This window comes from Callorhinus ursinus, unplaced genomic scaffold (assembly GCF_003265705.2).
Source record: "Callorhinus ursinus isolate GAN/ISIS: 27379988/994484 unplaced genomic scaffold, GSC_fseal_2.0 scaffold44, whole genome shotgun sequence".
NCBI classification, from domain to species: domain Eukaryota; kingdom Metazoa; phylum Chordata; class Mammalia; order Carnivora; family Otariidae; genus Callorhinus; species Callorhinus ursinus.
In genome coordinates this window covers 12,805,636-12,823,382 of record NW_027397106.1, presented here as the reverse complement: position 1 = coordinate 12,823,382, position 17,747 = coordinate 12,805,636, and the positions used below count along the sequence as shown (strand labels likewise).

Genomic DNA, 17,747 nt, shown 5'->3' with positions numbered 1-17,747 from the left:
CATTATTTGTGTATAACACCCAGTGCAACCAACATCTTATCAATCCCTTTTTAAAAAATCTTTTTTATTTTTCATTTTTAGAGTCATATTCTATCTCTTCATTGTAGTTAACCTTATTTTTGGTATATATAAGTTGTTCTCTCTTTAAAATTTTGGGATACAGTTTCTTCTAACAAAATATACCCTAAATCTCTAGTGTATGGCTTTGTTCTAGTCTTCTGCCTGATCACATTCTCTCCTTTTTTTTTTAATCTCTCTTCTTTCCTTTTCAACCAACTTCTTACCAATTCCTTTTATAAAATCTTTTATAATTTTCATCTCTACAGTCATATATTCCATCCCTTTATTGTATTAACCCTTATTTTTGTACATATATAAGTTTTTCTTTTTTAAAATTTTGGGAGGCATTTTCTTCTAAGAGAACAAAATATGCCCAAAATCTGGTGTGTGGTACTGATCTATTCACCAGCCTGATCATATTTGATCATATTCTTTTTTTTTCTTTTTCTTTTTCTTTTTCTTTTTTCTTTTCTTTCCCTTTTTTTTCCCCTGGTTTCAGGTCTCTTCTGATTTGTTTAGTGTATATTTTTCTGGGGTCGTTGTTACCCTGTTCACATTTTGTTCTCTCATTCATCTAGTCTCTTCTGGACAAAATGACAAGATGGAAAAAAATCACCTCAAAAAAAAAGAACAAGGGGCAGTACCACTGCCGGGGACCTAATCAATACGGACATTAGCAAGATGTTGGAACTAGAATTCAGAATGATGATTTTAAAGATACTAGCTGGGCTTGAAAAAAGCATGAAAGACATTAGAAAAACCCTTTCTAGAGAAATAAAAGAACTAAAATCTAAACAAGTCGAAATCAAAAAGGCTATTAGTGAAGTGTAATAAAAAATGGAGGCTCTAACTGCTAGGAAAAATGAGGCAGAAGAGAGAATTAGTGATATAGAAGACCAAATGATGGAAAATAAAGACGCTGAGAAAAAGAGAGATAAATAACCACTGGATCACGAGGGCAGAACTCGAGAGATAAGTGATACCATAAGATGAAACAATATTAGAATAATTGGGATCCCAGAAGAAGAAGAAAGAGAAAGAGGGGCAGAAGGTATATTGGAGCAAATTATAGCAGAGAACTTCCCTAATGTGGGGAAGGAAACAGGCATCAAAATCCAGGAGGCACAGAGAACCCCCCTCAAAATCAATAAAAATAGGTCAACACCCCAACATCTAATAGTAAAACTTACAAGTGTTAGAGACAAAGAGAAAATCCTGAAAGCAGCTTGGAACAGGAAGTCTGTAACCTACAATGGTAGAAACATTAGATTGGCAACAGACCTATCCATGGAGACCTGGCAGACCAGAAAGGACTGGCATGATATATTCAGAGCACTAAACGAGAAAAATATGCAGCCAAGAATACTATATCCAGCCAGGCTGTCATTGAAAATAGAAGGAGAGATAAAAAGCTTCCAGGACAAACAAAAACTAAAAGAATTTGCAAACACGAAACCAGCCCTACAAGAAATATTGAAAGGGGTCCTCTAAGCAAAGAGAGAGCCTAAAAGTAACATAGACCAGAAAGGAACAGAGACAATATACAGTAACAACTCTTAGTTTCTTAAGAAGCTCACTTTTACAAGGGCAATAGTTTTTCAACCCAAAATTTTTACTTTTTAGTTGACCTGACTGTGACACAGTTTGCCGCATCTTATTATATAATGTATTTTAAAAGAAATATAAAAGGCAGTACATGGTGCTTTTGTTTTTGCTGGAATGCTGAGAGTCAAAGAGGTTCAATTTAGCAGAATATAAATCATTACAAATTCTTCCCAAAAATTCAAGACACACTAAACAAATGGAACTCAAAAATGAGAACAACTGGCGAGTGAATAAACAAAAGAATGATGGGGTTGAAAGCAAAATGTATCTATTGATAGAAAAAATACTTATTAAAAGACCAAAAATATTAAGCAGCAATATCCTGGTTATTATTATTATTAAAAATTTCAGATATAATTCAAATATAAATAAAGAATGAATGGTCACTTAGATAATTCATGTTAAAATATTTATTTTGCCTAAAGTTTACTGCTTAACCGCATAACCTTTTTTTTTTCACCTTAACTGTGGAGATCATTTTATCATTTCTGTATAGTCATGTAAGGAGTTTAATTTTCAAGCTAAATCAAAATTGCTTAAAATGTTGATGATTTAAGATTTGGGGATTTAAATATGGACATATTGAATTCAACCCTGATACTTTATTGAATAAGACTAAAAGTCTTTTAGTAGCCTTAATAAGTCTTATGCATTCAAAATTAGCTCACAAAAATAAGAGAGGATGAATTACTGCATTCTCAAACCTATGAGTTTCTAACATCTTTACTCTAAGGAACTGAAACTACAGTAGTGATATTTCTTAAATCTTTGAAACACCAAGCAACATTTTTAAAAATCTGTTTTAATTCAGCAGGGATTTTTGAGCCAAAGCCAAAAGTATTTCTTCTAAACTCATAGAAACTTGAAGAAAGTAAATAATTCTGGGAATTGAGCAAAGGGCTGCAGGGCTCCTGCCAGTAGGTACAGCTGTCACTGCTTTCTTCCCTTATTTTTTTAGTTAATGAGGGGGCCATGTTGGGGGAAAAATCATTTTGGGTTATATTTCTGCTGTTTATTTTATTTTCCTTTCATTTTTCCATTGCATAAGTCAAATTGACTTGGAAGTTTTACCTGTTATTGGGCTTCACATGTTATCTCTAGGAAATCAACCTATTCCCAACCCCAACACCCTCCATATTCTGTTCTCATTTATTCAGATATTTACTTGGCATTGCCCCTTGGATGTATAAGGGGAAACTGAAACCTACCACATATTCAAAACTAAATCTCTGGTCTACTCACTTTTTCACCAAAACACTGCTTCCCCTTTGCCAAGTGGCAGTGCCTTCCAAACCAATGGGCAAGTCAAGAGGGGAGAACTCACCCCTGACCTCCTTCCTTTCCCGCACCTCCTACTTTCAAACTGAGTTTATTTCTCACAGTTCCAGAGCCCCCTTGAAGCTGAGGACCATATATCTTGGGTCTGTTGAATCTCTAAGGACCTAACACAAGGTACAGGATAGATCCTTAAATATTTTTAAACAAATCAAATTGCCTACATAACTGTTTCTACATTTGCTAACTAAATTACCGATTTTATATATCTACAGCGCAAATTGTATTGGCAACTGCACAGCATTAGAGAATCCATTAGATCTTGGAAGAGAAATGGTGTCATATCATTCCTCCCACTTGTAGAAATGCATGGAATTATGCTCAATTCAATGTTAACTGTTTAAAGCGAATCTTGTGCTTAACAGCTTCTAAATGAAGGCAGTTACATAGACATTCACAGGTGTGGTGCTTTTTCTTTTAATTATCAGTTTCTTCTATGACATATCTTCAGTGCCATTGAATACACACATACCCACTCACATGCACATGCACACACATGTATTTATTGATCACACACGATGCAAAGTATTTAAGCCCCAATAGGAATATGAAAATATATATAAGTCATGTTCTTTTTCCTCAATAATTTCTAATCTAGCTAGAGGTGAAGAGGAACTAATACAGGTATCTTGTGTACATTTTTCATGTAATTCTCACAAGTACATATTAATATTTCCATTTGCCAATTGTTGATATAACTTGCCCAAATGAAATAGTCATGTGAAAGAATTCTGACTGCATCTACGCTCTTGTGTTTAATCTCATTGCCTTTTGATAATATAAAAATCTAAAATGGTCTTACCATATGCCCAGACTTTCCAGGACAGTTTTATAGTCAGATGTTCTGCTATACTTATCCTCATAAGCCATCAAGACCTGTCAAAATACCAAATTTTGGCAAAGAAAACACTTCTCCAAAATAATTTTTTTCTCAACCCCTGAAATTGTCTTCAAATATGTTTTCTAATAAAGTGTCCCTATATTCAGCTGGAAGTGGCTTTGCATTTGAAAGGTAAGCAAGAACCTGATAATAAGGAATCCATGAGTGAGTCAAACAGCTCACTACATGATTTTATTTATTTATTTTTAAAGATTTTATTTATTTATTTGACAGAGAGAGTGGGAGAGGGAACACAAGCAGGGGGGAGTGAGAGAGGGAGAAGCAGGTTCCCTGCTCAGCAGGGAGCCTGATGCTGATGGGGGGCTCAATCCCAGGACCCTGTGATCACGACCTGAGCTGAAGGCAGATGACTGAGCCACCCAGAAGCCCCTCATTCCATGATTTTAGACAATGGAGAAAACCTCATACGAGGTTGCCAGAGGATAGACTTTTCTATAAAGATAAATCTTGATTTAGGTCTTGAAATATAGAAGAGATGTGTTTTCTCATCCATAAACTGAGGTTAATAATAATAACTACATCATTGGTTCATATGAATATTACTTAATATTTAAGCTTCTAGAACAGAGCCTGGCTTGCAAGTTGACTGATGATGGAGTGTGTTTATCTTAACTATTAAACTAAGGACTATATAATTAATCTTTTAATTTCTATAATATTTCTAATGATAATTATAATTATAGTATATACAATATGATTAAAAAGTATAATATATACTATAATTATGATTTCTATAACCTAGTATAATATATAGTATAACATATAAAATAGATAATAGATATTTGTTGCATGAATTAGGAAATGATGGTGTATCATTGACAAATTTTGGGGCAGGGAGTACAAGAGAGTTAACTTCTTTGAAGATCACATTAAATTTTGTAGTATTCACTGAGCTTCAGATATTTCGATATATGTTCATTAAAATAATAAACTTATGGCACAGATTACTCTTGGTAACAGGGATCAGGGATAGATCCAGTGAGATTGCTCTGATCCTTGTGCCTAACTAAACTTTAAGTTTCTGAAGTTTGAGAATTTGTCTCCACTTTTGTTATCAAACTGGTGTTCATCTGCGTTCTTTCATATAGTAGGTGCTTAATAAATACTTGTTTGATAAGACTTACATTTGATACAAAGAAATAATTACTTATGTTAAGAGAGAATAAAGTTCTTATCAGAAACTGTGGAATCCCTCTCCCTTAGATTTCAGTTTTTGCATCAGCCACATCTTTGTTCTGAAATTATGTATAAATGGAGGGATGTATCCACTCTTATCTTATTGGAAACTTATTATTTGATACAAATTTGAGTAAAAAAGGATAAAGCTCTTTGTACAGCTCAAGACCATGTTGTTGCTGGCTGTAAATCTGAAACCTCCACATAAGGGCATCAAAATACAGGAGTTAGGGAGCTTCCTCAATATCTCTTCTGTCAATGGAACCATGAAAAGGAGACTGAAGAACAGAGTGTTCATCAACCAAAGCACTTAGGATTAAAGAGAATGATGATATTTTCTTGCAGAACAGTTCAGCAAGGGAAACTCACTCACTGCCTGTGGAAGGAACCAAAAGTTCAACACTTGGCATTTAAATTTCCCTAATTTGATTACACGCTTCTTCCCACTTATATTTTTCTAATGCTTGCTCCCATGAGTTCATGCCCCAGCCATATTAAACTCTGGAGAGTTGTCTGAATTTAACCTTTACTTTCCTACTTTATGCTTTTACTATTGCCACTTCCTTCTGCTTGCATAGATCTGCCTATCAAATACAGACCAATAATTTGCGTTTAGTAATTACTCCATAAATGTATTCAACAGACGTTAATTGAGTGCCTTCAGTGTGTAAGGCTTTGCATTAGGCAATATGGAGTATAGAAAAAGGAATGAGACAAGCTGCTGTTGAGACATTTAAAACTAGAAAGTCTCTCACTGAATATATATCTTTGATTTACCAATATGTTTGCTGCTACTACAAAATGTCGTGACTTGGTAGGTGCTTCATAAATATGCATGGCATGAATGAATAATTAAAATTACCACCCAGCTACCTTTATGATTACATTATTTTATAATCTTCAAAGAAAATGAAACAAATTTCTTGGTCTTTGAATAGCACGCATTAAAAACTGATAATCTCATTAAATAGCACAAATATTATATGTGTTTCAAAAATAAGTACTTGTGGAATTGTTTAATAGAATTGAAGTGCATTTAAAAAATAATTCTCTTATATTGTTTCTAGCTATAGGGGCTTAAATTATTTTGGTAGGAATCACGCATCAATTTAAGTACTGATACAATGACTTATAGCTAGTGACTCTTCTCTGTTGTTTAAAAAATAGAATGTCAAAGGTTATATCCTTCTCCTTCCTTCTGTGTGGTATCTCTCTTAACCTGAACAGCAGCTGATAGGAGATATAAGATCATCAGACTTGTTCTTTCATCATGGGTGGGTGTCTTGTCAAAAGACAGTACGAAATTTTATGTGCTTTTAGGTTGGTGGGGTAGAACAAACACCTGCTCTTTTACATGCAAAACATACAGATATTGTGCAGGAAGAAGCAGCTCTGACATCCTGAACCTTTGCAGTTGCATTAGGGAGCATGGCTTCAAGTGGGGCTTCAGAAAGCAGAGTGGCGGTAACAGTGAAGCCTTTTTATTAGACATGACCATCTCTACAGAGGAATAAAGTTATACAAAGGAGAGATTACAGCCCAGGAAGGCTTTAAAACTCCCAGTGTAAATTGAGTGAGCGTTTCAATCTGGTATGGTTTCTTCCCAGGTTTTGTTCTTTTGTGAATGTGTGGGAGAGCAAAAGGGAAAGAAGTTTGAAAGTTCTGTCCTGCTGGCATGGGAATTTTTTTTTTTTCTGCTGTCAAAGACTTATTAAATCCGGTTTTGGATTGTTAGATGTGAATCACAGGGAAGGTATCATGGAACACATTTCTTTGTAGTAGTACAGCCATCTCGGATCAGTTTGAACTGCCGTTTGGGCAACAAGACAAGTTAACAGCACATTCAGTCATGTCATTATAGTCCAACAGGTCTCATTTAACAGTAGGAACCCTTCCAGGTAGTAGTCAAAGTGATATATCAAAACGCCTTATTCATTATGACATGGTAAAGTCAATCAGATGTAGACATACAGGACACTCAATTCTCACCCAGACCAAATGCCACAAGAAAGTACGGTGCAGACATAATTTCAAGAGGTAAATTATTAAATGTTGCATACCTTCTGATATTTAGATTGTACTGGTTAAAAATGTGGCCTTATGAATTCAGAAAACATTTGATTGTTCTCTGTGAGTATTGGAAATATTCTGACCTTCACTTAATATACTTAATACAATAGTTTTTGAACTTTAGTATGCTTACAAATTACCTGGGAATCTTGATTAAAATGTAGATACTTGGGTTATTTTCCCAGAGACTCTTTCTTGGGAGTTTCTCAGAAATCTATTTTTTTAACAAGTACATCCAAATGCTGTTAAGGTAGGTGGTCCCTAGCCTGTATTTTGGGAAGCAATAACAGCATTTTGAAAAATATGTTGATCATCAAATATACAAAATATCCTTTCTTGTAATCTAGAGCAAGGATAAATTCTAAGTATCTTTTAAAAAATAAACAGTGAAGAGTATAGGGCTTAAATCTGTCTGGAGTAGAAGGATTCACACCCCGGCTCTGTGTATCTTTGGGCAATCCACATGATCCTCATGACTCAGTTCATCCCTAAGAATCTCAGAGACATTTGGTAGGATCAGATGAGATGATCTATAGATAAGTGATTTGTAAAAATTTTAGCACATATGCTTGTTGTTGCTCCTTTACTGTCCCCATTAGCTGAGGTTACTTTGTTACCTTCGTCATTCCTACTCATTATTTGGCTCCATTCAGTTGCTTCCACTATCCTTTAGGCAAATCATTGACAACACAAGGATTATCAGTTCTGCCTCCCAGTCCCCTTCTAAACTTGTACTAAAACCCACCTGTCGTATTTCACCTTGTATTTGATATTCATCTGTTATTGTGAACACCAATTCTTTGCCAAAAGTAGCACTATATTTAAAGTAGAATAAAATATGTATTTGCCCTTGAGTAATAAACTGATTCATATTAATACACTGATAGGAAAGAAGTTGAGTGGAATCTCATGAATATATGTTTGAGTTTTAAATCTTGCTTGATAAAACAGCTCCTGACTGAATCAATAATTCATTGACTGAATCAATAATTCTTGGAATTGCAAATACTTAAAAAATCATATTGCCTGATTTGTTCATGATTACCATCTCCATTTTCCATTAGTAGCTCAATTTTATAATTTCAAGCAAAATAATTGGGTAGAATTGGCACCATGTCATTTTTATGGGAGCATAGGGGGGGATAGTTTGGAATCAGCAGGGCCTTTCTGCATTTTCTCAAATTTCAAGAGATACCTAACCATATATACATATATTCCTAAAATATGGAAGAAAATATATGTAGGACTTTCCATTTACTACCTAAAAGCGATGGTTTCCTGAAACTGTCTCAATGAATAAGCATGACTGTATCAATTATAGTCTTGTATGACATCATTGGCTTAAATTGGCCTGTGAAAAATAATGTGCTATAAATATCACAAACAGGGGATCTACTATTTTTTTAAGTTCCTCTGCATGTATTACATGATTTTAAAAATAAATGAGTAATTAACTTAATCATAAATCAAATTATCTAAAAATGTAAGTAGTTCAATTGTTCTATAAAATGCAGCCTGTGCTGTCAGCACTCAAGTAATATCCATATCTTCAAAACGCCTTCAGATTTTTTTTTCTTGGCAGCCTCTAAGTCATATTTCACAATCTGGTGATGTTATGTTTATTGAAATGTTTTGAAATGTATTGTATCGCTCCTCCTTGTACATATACTGCGCACAAAATCGAGTGGTGGGCTGTTTCAGGGACTAAGATGGTTGCAATCCAAAGAATATTATGCTCTACCCACCAGTGGAGCAATATATATGACTGTTCTGAGAAAGGATACTGTTTATGATTATTTTCAGAAAATGGGGTGTTTTCCTCGAGTATGTGCTCTTATTCTTTGGCTTCGAACAGCAAGTTCTTCAAAAAGTTTTACTAATTATATTTGATCATAGCAGTAAGCTGCTACAATGTTGTTAATGACTTTGCAGAAAAACTTTTGAACTGAGATAATAATAATTTGATGATAGAATTTAAGGAAGCCAATGTGAGGCTGGGGAAGACCATCTAAAGTAGGCAGTCATTCAGCTAGAGGCAGATGTGTCACCTATGTTTAAATTATATTTCATCTGAAAATTAATTGGAGAGATAGAATATTGATATGAAGATGTTTAATGGACTTAACACTTAAATATATAATAGGCCCTTTATAAAGGGGTAGTGTTTTTTGAGTTCCAAAACTAATTTTGTTTCTGGAAGATTTAACTTTTCCACTTTAATATTTACTTTTTTTTTAAAGATTTTATTTATTTACTTGACAGAGAGAGATACAGCGCGAGAGGGAACACAAGCAGGGGGAGTGGGAGAGGGAGAAGCAGGCTTCCCGCTGAGCAGGGAGCCCGATGCGGGGCTCGATCCCAGGACCCTGGGACCATGACCTGAGCCGAAGGCAGATGCTTAACGACTGAGCCATCCAGGCGCCCCAATATTTACTTTTATTATGTACATATGTTGTAGGGTTTTTACTTACACATATACATACATGCACACATGTATCCAAATCCATACATGTGTTAGTATTCACAATCCTGTGCAGAAGGAACTTGAATTTCCATTTTCCAGACTGGGTGACTGACTGCTCAGGAAGATTAAATGACTTGTTTAGCAGAGGCAGAATTTCATAATGAGTCTGAGGATAAATGTCCCCTGCTCTTAAAATGTAGAGTTGGAGATATTGGTGTCTTTTCACCTGGACTAATCTGTGTTCAATTCCAATAAGCTTTCTCTAACTGTTTTCTGGAAATAGTACTTTATAACAAATGTTTCTCAGAAATAATATGAATGCCATAAGTAAATATTCTTTTTAACCTGGCCTTTCATGAACTGTGTTGAGGGTAGATCAGGATAGACTCCTGATGTCCCTGCAACTGTCTTTTTTTTTCTGTCTAAAATGGAGATGTGACCATTTGATTATATATATTAATATTTTATCAGTAGTCCTAAAATCTTGTTCTCTGTCAATGTAAATGATTGTATAACCATTAGTTGAATGAAATATTTGTTGCGTTGGCCTTAATTATATACATCCTTTAATTATTTAACAGTACTAAATACTTTGCAAATAATTATTATTGGGGAAATGCTTGCTAACGTATGGTTGAAGCTTTTTTGAATAACATTTGGATTAGCCTATGCCAGAATGAAACTTAAGAGCTAGATGGTGTCTGACCAACAGAAAAATGAATATTTAGAAATGGACCACATTTCTCAAAGAACGCTAGCATTGTCTAAATTAGAAAGGGAGAGGTGGGGAGAAAGACAAGTGTGGGAAGAAAGGAGGAAAAAGGAAGGAAGGGATAGAATGTGCCACACTATGTTGCCTTGTTGTAACATGTTGTTGTTTTAATGTGTGACTAAGACATTGAATAAAGGATATTGGAGAAAAGAAGTTGAATTCCCTCGGAAATTAAGGTAGTGCCAGTCTGTGTCAGGGTTACAGCAGTCACTAGACACCTAGAGATCTGTGATGGTTCGGGGGGTGCTGCGTCTGCAGTACCAGCTGGGAGGCCTCCGCCGAGTAGAGAAGCCACAGGGCTCTGAAGGCCCTCTGAAGGCCTGCAAGTCCAGGGAGCTGGCCAGCACAGCGTGGCCTCAGGGACAGGAATGCATCCTCGGTTCCACTTTTAATCATGTGTTTTCAGGTACTGAGGAGAAAAAGGTCTGCTCCTATAAATGGCACATCTTTGTCAGAGTTGTTTGTTTTTCATTTGCTGAAGCACTTTCAGGCCTCTGGGGGCTGGGAGTGAGCTGTGAATAACTGAATGATATGTCCTCCAGAATGAAGGAAGAAGAGCAGTTTCTTCTGCATTAGCAGGAGTGAGCTCAGCCTCTCTGCCTCTCTGCTCTACATCACTGCTGAGGGGATGTGATCAGGGAGTCACAAATGATAGGATAACTGGTGACACAATAGAGCAAATCTCTAGCAGAAAACAAATGTGTGGACAAGATGTGAAAGATGCTTTTATATTTGAACAGCAAGAAACCCATTAAATGAAATAAATTACATGCTGTCAGGCTGATGACTCACTGTCCTATTGAAATAGGCAATATTTTGGAGTGAAGGAAAAGATGTCATGGTATGAGACAGACAGGCTCAAAAGAGTGAAAACTTTTCCTTCGGACTCGAGTGTGAATATTCAGATTAGAAGACAGACTTCCAACAACACTCAATAAGTGCATATTAAAAAATGATTTAAAATATTGCTAGTTAGAATACTCTATTCTAGACTATGTTTATAAGCAGCAATATTCCCTAACAAAGAACAAAGCTCTGATGGGCGACATTCCTTGTTATTTATTTTCACCATCCTACCCTTATTTTAAGGAACTAAAGTTAAATTTCAGTTTGTTTGTGGCAAGTGCTTTGGAATAGTTATGGAGTGGTCCGCTCATTCCTTCATTTATTCAATAAATGTATATCGAGAGGCTTCTATGTGCCAGGCTTTATAAAAGCAACAATAAAGAAGAGACATGTCCCCTGACCTGGATGGGCCTATGGCCTAGTAGAATAATAAATTAGTATTTATTAAATACTTTCATAGTAGGTATTTCACATGTACAATGTTATGCAGCTCTTAAAATAGTCCTATGAAATAGTCATTCTTTCCGTATTTTACACATGAGGAAAACTAGGGTCAGAGATTGAATAACTTGCCATAAGTTGCAAGCTAAAGAATGGATGAGAAAAATTGAACTCATAGTAACAGAGAGTAGAATGGAGGTTATCAGATGCTGGGGTGTAGGAAAAAGGGGAAATAAAAAATAGAGAAGACTCTTGGTTGCAGGGGCTTGGAGGAGGAGATCTAATGAGTTATTGTATAATGGGTACAGAGTTTCAGTTTTGAAAGATGTAAAGACTTATGGTGATGGATGGTGGTGATGGTTGTTCAACAATATGAATTTACACAATACCAGTGAACTGTACACTTTTAAAATGGTTGGGATAGTATAAGTCTTGACATAAATGGGGAAACGTTTCATGAAAAGTACCCATGGTGTTTATACATGTGCTATTTGTGAAACTTTGACAAAATGAAGATTCCATTGCAAAAAATCATGAAGTTCATTATTTAGTACATTAGTAATTTATCACTAATTGTAATAATATCTAAAAGAAAAACAACCACAAAATCTTATATGTCTGGTGTATCAACCGTTAGACTTGAGTTATGGCCCTGGTTCTAGTAGCTGAATCTACTAGCATAATTAATTTTTGGAAAATATAATAAGGATAAGGTCTTTTTGTTAGAAAATATACATTCAGATATAAATAACTCTTTACTCTAGCAGTTTTGAATAACTGAGAAAACCCCAACTATAGTTTTAAAACTGGTTAATGGCATTGGCTTTAGTTTTACAGCAAGTTTTGATACCATTTTCTGACAGAGGAAGTGAGGAAATCTCTTGTTTTGTGACTTGCCTAGATAATAAAACATCCAAATGTGGCATGAGTGAAGATGAGTTCTAATTACACTGGATATATTCTCCTATTCATCCCTTTCTAAAGAGAGAAATTTAATTATATTAATATGTCCACCCAATTTATATGAGGACTTTCTGAATTTTTGAAACACTTGAGATGGAATTAATTTTTACTTTGAGAATCTAGTTACATGGCAAATAAAAAATATTTTTATCATAAGAAGTGGATGAGCCAAAATTCAGACAAGATCTGGCTGAATTACCTTATTCTCTTTTGACTATGCCTTGCCAGACCTTCCCACATATTGTGATTGTTATCTAAGGAGGAAATGTCAAATGACATCCCAGATCTAGAAAATTCTTATGTATTTTATTTCCAATTTTCTGAAATCACTTGCTCTGTATGGGCACAGCTAATCTTTCTTTTGACCAGCTCTCCTTTCTGAGACTACCTGTAAAGTCAATGAGATACATAGACCAAAATCTCACTGACACACTCCATCAAAATTATAATTCTCAAGAAAACTTTCAAAGAAATTGTTCTTCATTCTTTACCTCTATATACCTGATTCTTTTTCTCTCGGGTCAGTGCTGGTTCCTCTACAGTCAATATCAAAACTGCTGTGCCATCCCTTGTTCTTAAAGTTGAATATCTGTGAGAATTATTTAGAGTTCTCAAATTATAACAGTTTATTAATAGGTAAGTCACAACTATTTAAATCCAATAATTATTGCCACATTAAACTGAAATGCTTTATAATCTGTGAAATTTTCGCAGTATATTACCAAAGTCAATATTTACAAAAATAAGTGATTGATACAACAGTTTTGGCACAGTTTGTTTGCTTTTTCTACCTTTCTTTCTTTCTTTCTTTCTTTCTTTCTTTTTCTTTCTTTCTTTCTTTCTTTCCTTTCTTCCTTTCTTCCTTTCTTCCTTTCTTTCTTCCTTTCTTCCCTGAAATCAAGAGTCCCATGCTCCACTGACTGAGCCAGCCAGGTACCTCCATCTTCCTTTTAATGAAAAGAACTGAACCTAATTAGTGTACATAACTCAGTGAGAGGAAATAGGATCTAAAAGATTAAGAAAATGCTCAAATGTGCATTTTTAAGACAAACTTTAGAGGACATAAACAATGTGTTCGGGTTTCAGTAATTTTCATTTAGGTCTGTCTTTATATATGAATGATATTCTACATCATAGAAATGAAAAGCTAAAAATCTTTCCATAGATCATTTAATTGATTTCCTTGCCTCCTAAAGGAATTTTTGTTCATTTTTTCCATTTACCTATTTCTTTTTCTCCCTGCTTAGTAAAAGAAATAAAATAAAATAAAATTAATATTAAGAGTCCAGAAAATACAATTTATACAAACCCATAGTTCCACCTTCCCACCTATGTCCAAGAAAGAGAAACTGGTCATAAATTGATCCTGGCATTTAAAACATAAATTATTTTTCCTCATTCAAGAATATTTTTAAATATTTCCTGATGCTAATTTGACCCATTTCCACTATATTTCCTCTGTTTCTCTAAAAGTTGAGAATTCACTCAGGTCATGATCCCAGAGTCCTGGGATGGAGCCCCTGCTCAGCTGGAAGCCTGCTTCTCCCTCTGCCACTCCCCCTGCTTCTGTTCCCTCTCTCGCTGTATCTCTCTCTATCAAATAAATAAATAAAAATAAAAATAAAAAATAAGTAAATAAATAAAAGCTGAGAATTCAACTCAACTTTTTTTTAAGAAATACTTGTTTCTTGATTGATTTTTCAATTCAGAGTAATCAACATACCAAAAGGGAAAATGTGTTTATCCTGGCCTATGTAGTACCACTAAATATTCTTACCAGTCTCTGCCAATACTAGGATTTTGGCAAATCAGGAAGGTAAATATGGTCTTAAAATTCATCACAACTGAAAAAATAAGTAAGATGCTGGGTGGCTCAGTTGGTTAAGCAACTGCCTTCAGCTCAGGTCATGATCCTGGAGTCCCGGCATCGAGTCCCACATCGGGTTCCCTGCTCAGCAGGGAGTCTGCTTCTCCCTCTGACCCTCTTCCCTCTCGTGCTCTCTATCTCTCATTCTCTCTCTCTTGAATAAATAAATAAAATCTTTTAAAAAAAAGTGGGATCCCATGTTGTTGTTTTTTTCCACATCATTATGATGCAAGCAATTAGTACCATTTTGTTTTTGCTATTTAAGAAAATGTTTAAATATATTTTGAGCATTGTGACATTAGGTATTCTCTTTTCAGAGTTGTTTTCATACTCTATCTTAATTTAGATTTTACATTCAACTCTATGTCATGAGAATTTTCACTGTTATTATATGTTGTTTGAAAACATGAGTTAATATCTTTCAAAGTTGGAATTCTATTATGTCCAAATTGAAGAGGTCCCTTTTTAATGCCTTGGGACATGTTGCTCTCAAGGAGTTACAGAAAGAAGTGGTTGGGTTCTGAAGTCACCAAATGACTCAAACCTAACTAAGTCATATGTCCTGGCTCCCATAATCAGATCCATACCCACCATGATGTATTTTACAGTGCTTAGAGTTAAAATAATTAAAAGTTTTCAAGTTTAGTAACATGTTGGTCTAAACAACTATTCTATCACACTGATTTTTGTACACATCTGTGTTCCCATTGATCTACAAACTTCTTATGGGCAAGCCAACTATCTCTTTCTTTCTGATTCCTCTATCTCTATGCTTGTTCACAGAGATGGATGTACCATAGATAATGGGGCTTAGGTTGTGGGGTACCTCCCTTATATGAGACTATTCCAAGGCCCTGCTGGATGAAGCCTCACCAGTATAATCACATGATCCTATGTTTTGCAAAATTTATAAAAGCAAGGTATTGTAATTAGATTACTGCATAGTTTTGTGGCTTAGTTTACCTCAGTAATTTTTGTCTTCTCCTTTTTAAATACAGCTCTCCAACTTTTAAAGATAAGGCCCCACAAAACCTAGATTCTCCCTTGCTGACACATAAGGATCTTATTTACTTTTAATTTTGTTGAATGAATAAATGAAAAAAGGGAAGGAGAGGAAGATGGATGATGTGTTATTAGTCAATATATTTTAGTTTTTAAAAAATAAACATTTCTGGCAAAAAGTTTTCCACAAGCCACCAACAGGTAATCCTAATATACCACTTTTGTATGATGTCTATAAGTTTACAAAGCTCTCCTTCTATTTTCAATGACAGCCTAGCTGGATATAGTATTCTTGGCTGCATATTTTTCTCATTTAGTGCTCTGAAGATATCATGCCAGTACTTTCTGGCCACCCAGGTCTCTGTGGATAGGTCTGTTGACAATCTAATGTTTCTACCATTGTGGGTTACAGATCTCTTGTCCTGAGCTGCTTTCAGGATTTTCTCTTTGTCTCTAAGACTTGTAAGTTTTACTATTAGATGTTGGGGTGTTGACCTATTTTTATTGATTTTGAGGGGGGTTCTCTGTGCCTCCTGGATTTTGATGCCTGTTTCCTTCCCCACATTAGGGAAGTTCTCTGCTATAATTTGCTCCAATATACCTTCTGCCCCTCTTTCTCTTTCTTCTTCTTCTGGGATCCCAATTATTCTAATATTGTTTCATCTTATGGTATCACTTATCTCTCGAATTCTGCCCTCGTGATCCAGTGGTTGTTTATCTCTCTTTTTCTCAGCATCTTTATTTTCCATCATTTGGTCTTCTATATCACTAATTCTCTCTTCTGCCTCATTTATCCTAGCAGTTAGAGCCTCCATTTTTTATTGCACCTCATTAATGGCCTTTTTGATTTTGACTTGTTTAGATTTTAGTTCTTTTATTTCTCCAGAAAGGGTTTCTCTAATGTCTTCCATGTTTTTTTCAAGCCCAGCTAGTATCTTTAAAATCATCATTCTGAACTCTAGTTCCGACATCTTACTAATGTCTGTATTGATTAGGTCCCTGGCAGTCGGTACTGCCTCTTGTTCTTTTTTTTGAGGTGATCTTTTCCATCTTGTCATTTGGTCCAGAAGAGACTAGATGAATGGGAGAACAAAATGTGAACAGGGTAACAATGACCCCAGAAAAATATACACTAAACAAATCAGAAGAGACCTGAAACCCGGGGAAAAGAAAGGGAAAGAAAGAAAAAAGAAAAAGATAAAAACAAACAAAAACAGAACAAAACAAAACAAAAAAAAAACAGAATATGATCAAATATGATCAGGCTGGTACATAGATCAGTGCCACACACTAGATTTTGGGCATATTTTTGTCTGTTAGAAGAAAGTGCCTCCCAAAATTTTAAAGAAAGAAAAACTTATATATGTACAAAAATAAAGGTTAATATGATGAAGGGATGGAATATGACTGTAAAGATGAAAATTATAAAAGATTTTATAAAAGGAATTGGTAAGATAAGAAGTTGGTTGAAAAAAGAAGAGGATTTAAAAAAAAAAGGGAGAGAATGTGATCAGACAGGAGACTAGAACAAAGCCATACACTAGAGATTTAAGGTATATTTTGGTCTGTTAGAAGAAACTGTATCCCAAAATTTTAAAGAGAGAACAACTTTATATACTTTATATACTTTGGTATATATATATATACCAAAAATAAGGTTAACTACTATGAAGGGATAGAATATGACTCTAAAAATGAAAAATATATAAAAAGATTTTTTTAAAAAAGGGATTGATAAGATGTTGGTTGAAAAACGGAAAAAGAAAAATTAAGAAAAAAGAAAAGAAAGTTAAAAAAAATTAACTTTGAAAGACTAAAGAATCATGGGGAAAAAGCCATGAACTCTATGTGCAGTATTCCCCTAGCGCTGGAGTTCTGCTGTTCTCATTGATCCGGAAACTCGGCCTTGGAGGGCTGTTCTTGCTGATCTTCTGGAGGAGGGGCCTGTTGCCGTGGTTCCCAAGTGTCTGCCGAGGTGGAATTGCCCCGCCCTTGCCAGGCGGGGCTAAGTAATCTGCTCGGGTTTGCTCTCGGGAGCTTTTGTTCCCTGCAAGCTTTCTGATCAGCTTTGGAGGACGAGAGTGAAATGGCAGCCTCCCAATCTCCACCTCAGAGGAGTTGATAATTCAGGGTCCTGCTCCTCAGTGCGCCCCCAGAGAAAAACAGTCAATCACTCCTGTCTCCCCGGTCTCCAACCACACTCTGTGCTCACCCGGCCTGTGACCCAGCGTTTCTATCTCTGGCA

At 35.3% G+C, this 17,747-nt stretch overlaps 1 protein-coding gene across 1 annotated transcript in view; it reads left to right on the top strand.

Moving 5' to 3' along the window:
- The window catches only part of CNTN1 (contactin 1), a 290,240-nt gene that overhangs the window by 193,632 nt on the left and 78,861 nt on the right, over window positions 1-17,747 (top strand). The gene's annotated exons all lie outside the window — the stretch shown is intronic.